This window comes from Gossypium arboreum, chromosome 5, assembly GCF_025698485.1.
Source record: "Gossypium arboreum isolate Shixiya-1 chromosome 5, ASM2569848v2, whole genome shotgun sequence".
In the NCBI taxonomy this organism is placed as follows: Eukaryota; Viridiplantae; Streptophyta; class Magnoliopsida; order Malvales; family Malvaceae; genus Gossypium; species Gossypium arboreum.
The window spans coordinates 21,134,919-21,141,914 of NC_069074.1; the positions used below are offsets into that span (position 1 = coordinate 21,134,919).

Here is a 6,996-nt window from a genome sequence, read left to right on the forward strand (position 1 = left end):
TTTGAACTGTAGTGGGCCAAATTTGCCCGGGCCCACTAGAAACCCAAATATACAATAAATAAATAAATAAATAAACCTCAGTCCATTAAATAACCCTATCAGACCCAAACCCAATTTTAAAACTTGGCCCAAATTTACAAGGCCCGATAGGCCCAGAACACTAAACCAAGACTGAAGCCCTAGCAGCACGTGTTTGCCCCTCAGCATCCTTGGCCTCCGTACCGCCTCTGTACCCCCATGCTGCTCCAGCCTAGACCCATACCCCGTGCGCATGCCAACAGACTGGTACCTGCAAAACAAAAAGCAACAGCAATAGAGACAAACAAAGGGAACAGCACAAACACAACAGCAAAAAATTTGTATTTTTGATTTTCTTTTCTTTTCTCGGCTATAAAGCTGAGGGTAGTCAAATGTAAAGGACGACCACGATATCTGTACACACGCACAGAGAATAGAGAAAAAGAATTTAAGATCAGCAAAGGTGATTTCAAGCCTTTTTTTTTATCCTCTCTTATGATTTCTTTTTTTTAGTTTTTTTTTTTTTTTCATTTGGTTCGAATTTTTTTAGTATGTGAGTCAATCCCAATGAAAGCCCGAATAATTCAAAAATACTGAGATAAAGGCGAGGGAACAAATAGTGTTGAATCTTTGCTCTATGAACCTATCTTCGTTTTTTTTAAAAAAAAAAATATGTGAAGTTTGAAGTTTTTTTTTTAAAAAAAAATAATAAAAAGGGAGGGAAGAAAATACTTACCAAATTTCTCTAGGCATGGTCGAACGCCTTCAACGAGGAAGATGAGTACCATCTGCATGCTGTTGATCACCAAAACAATGGTGGTTCGGCTGCTAGCAAAAGAAACCCTAGAAATTTGCTTCCAAGGCTGTGATTTTTGGCTTAAAAATGGGGCTGCGTTTGAGATGGAAAATGGGAAAAGAAAGGTTTTAAATAACCTTTTAACAGAGTAGTGATGTTAGCATAAATAAAGGCCCGCGTGTCAGCTCATTTGGCAGGCCCAATTTGCACATTATCACTCAAAAGTGGGGAATTTGCTTGGTGGGTCCTTTCCTTGCGCACAACATCCAATTTGCGCCCAATTTGCCTACCCTATGTTTTAAAATTCGACCTTCTAATTTGTGTGTTGTTTCATTTTGATCCGCGGTTCGTTGCAGCATTGTGTGAGCGCGAGATATTTACAATTCCAGTCCCTGCATATTTGTGCACATAACACATTGACTCTATTTTGCAATTATTTATTTGTAAATTGTTTCTCCTGTTTTAACTTTATTTCAATTAAGTCTTATCCTCATTATTTTATTTACTGCACATAAAATTTCTTTTACATGCTAGAGTATTGATTGTGATATTTTGTTGCTTTGGGTAAATTGAATTTCGTTAAAAAAACATTATAATGATCCTTTTATTTATTCTATTATTTTAATAATTGGTATGTATAATTTGTAATAAAATTTATTTTAGTTTATGTATACTTTTAATTTTATCTTATTTTATAATTTCTTTTGAATCTATTAACCTATTTTAATGTATATATTCTTTTGTTATTTAAAGGAAATCCACCTACTTTATGTGTTGTTTAAATTATTATTAAGCACATACTTGGTTCTTTGACCTATACACATTATTAAAGCCATGCTTTTATACATATAGTTTTTTTAACAGAAAAACATATATCTAATATAATTGTGTTTTTTTAAAATTTATTATATATATAATTTATAATAAAATTAAGTTAATCTTGTTTTAATTAAACAATATTTTGACATACAATTATTTCTAACATTTCTTTACATGTATATAATCCATATTAAATTATTTTTACTATGGTACATGTTATTATTTTCATATAACTTTATGCAAATATTTTTCTTTGTATGTATCCTCTTTCAAAGTTATTTATATGTATAATATATTTCTTTTAAGAACCCTATTTTAATCTTATAATTTATCTATTGTATACACCCTCATATTATCCTTATGCATTATATTTTTATATATATTTTGTTACTTATATAACTTATATATTAACTTCGTTTCTTTCATACCTTATTAATTTCATTTTTAAAATAATTATACCCAATTTTACTTGTATATACATGTCTCATAAATTTATTTTGTATATTATTTTCATTCTTTCATATTTAATACATTACTTAAGTTATCATGTGAATTATCATTTTTAAATGAGTTGGTGTTTTAAATGTTTCATATATAATTTGATTTGAACTTTGTATTTTATAATAACTATTTCAATAAACATGTATTCTAAGTTTTTATGCAAATTTGTCAACTTATATACGTGTTATATGATTACTAATTCATCATTATGTTGAAAATGTCTTATGTTGGTTTCTAATTCCATTTTGTTTCATATATATATATATATATATATATATATATATATCTTTTTGATTTGTGCATCATTTTATTTTGTGGCATGTTATTGTGTGTATTGTTTTGATTGTGTTGAATTGTTACATTATCATTTTCGTCATTGTATTACGATATCATTTATTTCCTATGCATGATTGTAATCGGATTATATTTTTTTGGTTAATTGTATTTAATTTTTAGTTCGCTAATTGATTGTGTCTTATGTATGCGCCTATTACCCCATTTCATCATTTTTCACTTGTTTTATGAAATGTGGTTTTACAAAATCTAAATTTTATAATTAATTTCATCTTATTTCAAATAGAATTAATGCGTTTTAAGCTAGTTCCACAATTATTAGAAACTCTTTAAAACGAAGACGATATTCGTTATTTGGCAATTTGCGAAATAGTGCCCTAACGTGCTGCGTTGCAATTTCTCGTTTGCTTAAAATAATCAAATATCCCTTCAAAATTTCATGCATATCTTCTAAAAATCATTTAAAACGAAGGTAATATTCGGCGCTTGACAATTCGGGAATCATGCCCTATCGTGCTGGGTTGTGATTTCTCATTTGCTCAAAGCAATCGAATATTCCTTTAGGTTTTCACTCATGTTTATTAAAAATTTTTCAAAACGAGGGCGACGATCGATGTTTGGCAACTTGAGAATCGAGCCCTATTGTGCTGGGTTGCACTTTTTCATTTGCTCAAAACAATCAAAGACCCCTTCGGAATTTCACTCGTATTTTCTAATGTGAGGCAATGTTTGATGTTCGGAAATTCAAGAAATCATGCCATACTGTGCTGGTTTTTGGTTTTTTCGTTGGACCGAATAGTTGTGCATCCTTTTGTCAAGTTCAAATTGTAAATTTTCGGGCGTCGAAACAAAAGGATTTTTGACAATCAACTCGGGTTATTCAACTTTTATTAAAAAAGCCACATTTCAAAAAAAAAACATTTTTAGACATAAGGACAGTATTTAAACGATTTGGTACCAATTGTGAGCGTAGTGAGGGTGCTAATCCTTCCTCATGCGTAACCGACTCCCGGGCCCGTTTTCTAAAATTTTCGTAGACCAGAGTCGTTGTTTTAATAAACCGAAAATGTTTTATTAAAATAACCAAATTCTTAGATGACCCGATCACATCAAAACAAAGATCGGTGGCGACTCCATGCATTTGTTTTTCAAAAGTCGATTTCCCCCCCTTTTTTTTAAATTTTAAAATTTTTAAATCGAGGGATGGTTTCGACAGCTTGGCGACTCCACTGGGGACTTGAGAGTCGAGCCATGAAAATCGATTATTTATTGTCCTTTTGTCAAAAACTGAAAATGTATTTTAAGAATCATGCATCTTTCGATTGCATTTGATTGTATGATTGTTTTGGTGCGGGTCTTGTATAATAGGACTGCATTTCATTGCATGACCACTATGGTCACACCTTCTAAGTGGGAGTAAGAAACTACGCTTTCGTGAGGTTTTCACCTCCACATGGGCTAGTGGATTGCTTCCGGGGTACATCCGTACCTATGATTTCGTGAGATTTTCATCTCCGCATGGTCATAGGGAAATGTATCCCCCCAAACCGAACTCGATCTATATGAGCCTATAATGGGTGAGGATTGAGGAATCTGCTAGTTCGGGTACCTCTTTTCCTAGATCTAAACCACATATAGTGAACCTTAGGAGCTATCCTTGGGTAGAGCCGCGTCGAGCCTTAGTACTTACTTGTAAATGCGTTATAATCACCGTTTATGTATTTGCATTCTATCGCTATACTAACCGATGTTTTGTTTTGATTGTCTTTTTTGCATGACATTGCATACTAAAGGAGGCGTCAATCCATATTCAATTACTAAGTTAGAAAATTTGACATGGAGAATGAATTTCTTAGTAAAGTCGAGGATAATGCGGCCGTTCGTGCATGGTCGGAGAGGTTACAATCAGAGAGAGGGGATAGCTTGGCAGAAGGGCATGTATCGGAGCTACAGGATTTCACTCGCGTCAATATAGTACAGAATGAGCTGCAAGAGTTGAGAGACATTTGGGCTAATTGGAATGAAAGGATCAAGCAGTTGTTTTACCAAAGTTATGGCGATATATCCTACCTGCTAGACATTAGAGTGGATAAGCATTTGTTCCGAGCCTTGGTGCAGTTTTAGAATTCCGCATATAAGTGTTTCACCTTTGGAGAAGTGGATCTGGTACCTACCATAGAGGAATACACTACGTTGCTTAGGTGTCCAAAGATTCAGGTCCGGAAGACTTATGCTCGGGTTTTTAGTAGTCAGGCTTTCATGAAGAAACTGATGAGCATTTCTGGGATGAGCGAGCCTTGGGTCACCGCTTGGATTCAGCAAAAAGGAGATAGCAAATGTGTCCCTTGGGAGAATTTGCTAGATTTGATCTTGACTCATCCAGACGAAAGAAAGAGGGTCGATATATTTGCCTTAAGCATCTACGGATTAGTGATCTTTCCTAAGGCTTTGAGGCACGTGGACGAGGCGGTCATCGACTTGTTCGATCGCCTTGAGAAGGGAATCACTCCAGTACCGGCGATATTGGCAGAAACTTTCAGATCTTTGAGCTCATGTCGGAAGACGGGCGAGGGACGATTTATTGGATGTGCTCAACTATTGATGGTATGGTTTCATGGGCACTTTTGGAAGGTAGACAAGGTTTCCTATCGAATCTTTTCCGAAGGTTATTCCCCTTTGAAGGAAGAAGCAGTTATACAGAGGAGAGAGGATATCTCGGAGGAGAAATGGATGGATATTCTTCAAAACCTCAAGGAGGAGGATATCGAGTGGAGAGCTTATTGGATGGTCCCTGACGAGATCATATACCGATGTGGTAACTTCGATTGGGTGCCATTGCTAGGAATCTGGGGAGCTATCGGGTATACTTCGTTGATAGCTTTGAGGCAATACAAGTCGAGGCAGTTTGTACCCACGACCTACGGACTTGCTCAGAGTGAATTCTCGTTTAAAGGCGCTTACTATAAGAAGAGAGTTCGGGAATTATCGGATGCTTGGAAGCAAACTCGTTGGATGAAGAGGTTAGCTGTCGGTTTTATGGTAACACCCGAGTACAGCGAGTGGTTTAAGAAGAGGATTAATGATAATATTCCTAGGCCAAGCTTGGAGAGTGCTCGACCTGTCGGGGAACAATTACAAATCGCCCCATCAGAATTAGAGATTATAAGACAAGATTTCGAGAAAAAGAGTTTGGAGCTCGGGAAAAAGATCGAGCAATTGGAAGAAGAAAAGATGCACTTAAGGTTGGAGGCTGATGTCCAAAAGTCAGAGGCTGAGAAGTGGAGAAAAGGAAAAACCAAGGCCGAAGAAGACCTAGACAGCCTGAAGACGGACTACAAGAAGCTACGCCTATCTATGAGAACTGCGGGCTTAGGTAAGACTTCCGAACAATGGCGCCATGAAATTCGAGAAGAAAAGGCTAACACCGACTGGTGGGAAAGGAAATTCTGAGAAGCTCAGGCACGAAACGAAGATTTGGAGAAAAGTCTATCAGAAAGCAGAAATGAGCGAGGGGAATTAAGGGCTAGAGTATCAGAACTCGAGAAGTCTCTGCATCAATACTGAAACCGCAACACCGTGATGGAATTGAGGGCAAGCTCGAGCAAGATAGAAGAAATGAAAAGAAAAATAGAAGAGTTAGAGGTGTCGCTGCAAAACTGTGAGATGAGGATCCAATTTTTCGTGGCAAACGATGATCGTTGGAAGGAACAGTTTCACCATGCGCAAGACCAAGTTAGAAACAGAGATTATCTTATGGGGGAAGCCATAACCCAGATTCGGGAGGTAGCCGACTACTTGCAGACTTTAGCGGTTCAGGCGGACACACTGAGCGTGAAATATGAGTTAGTATCGGAGCGCAGACAAGAGCTGGCCTCATTGCTTAGAAAAATTAGGACTTTGAGCGCTAGAGCGAGATTTTATTTGTAACTCGACTTTATGTAAAAGATTTTATTTTCAAGTAAAATTTTCTAAGGGCAATTGAATCAAAAAATTGATGCCTCCTTTGCATTCATGCATTTGCATTTGCATCATATCATTATGCATTAAAGGCCATAAGAGTTTTCTAATTAATTAATTAAAATTATTTCAAGAACACGAAACCAACGAAAACCAACCAACCACACACCCTACGGTACAAGGAAAAAATCAATGGATAAGAGACTTGAGAAATTGGAGCAGATGCAAAAGAAATACAAGAACAAATGCGCCTCGGATGCAAGAGCAATTAGCCAAGATTCAATGAGATGAAAGAGCAAATGATGGAGTCCAGAGGAAATGATGAGTCGACTATCCCATTGTTGTTGAAAGGAGCGGATAAGGGAAAGGGCCCTATGGATAAAGTTGAAGAAACTAACGAGGATCCTAAATACCCCCTCTGGCTTCACTCCGACGCATGTACCGATAAAGCCCGAGATTAATTTACCGAAACCATCTGTCACGATCATGCCCCAACAATACCAGGCCAATGCCTCGACACCAATAAACATTTCTATAGGATCAGGCTCTAATCCCGGGGATAATCCAGCTAATCCATTTGTCCCGGACCTTGATGACATGGCAGAAATAGA

The 6,996-nt window shown here is 36.5% G+C and overlaps 1 long non-coding RNA gene across 1 annotated transcript; it reads right to left on the minus strand.

Moving 5' to 3' along the window:
- Nucleotides 1–984, minus strand: LOC108467612 (uncharacterized). The gene is made up of 2 exons (XR_001868853.2): nt 755–984; nt 1–289 (listed from the first exon to the last, which is right to left on the minus strand). It is a non-coding gene; the product is annotated as an uncharacterized LOC108467612 (long non-coding RNA).
- Nucleotides 985–6,996: the final 6,012 nt, after the last annotated feature.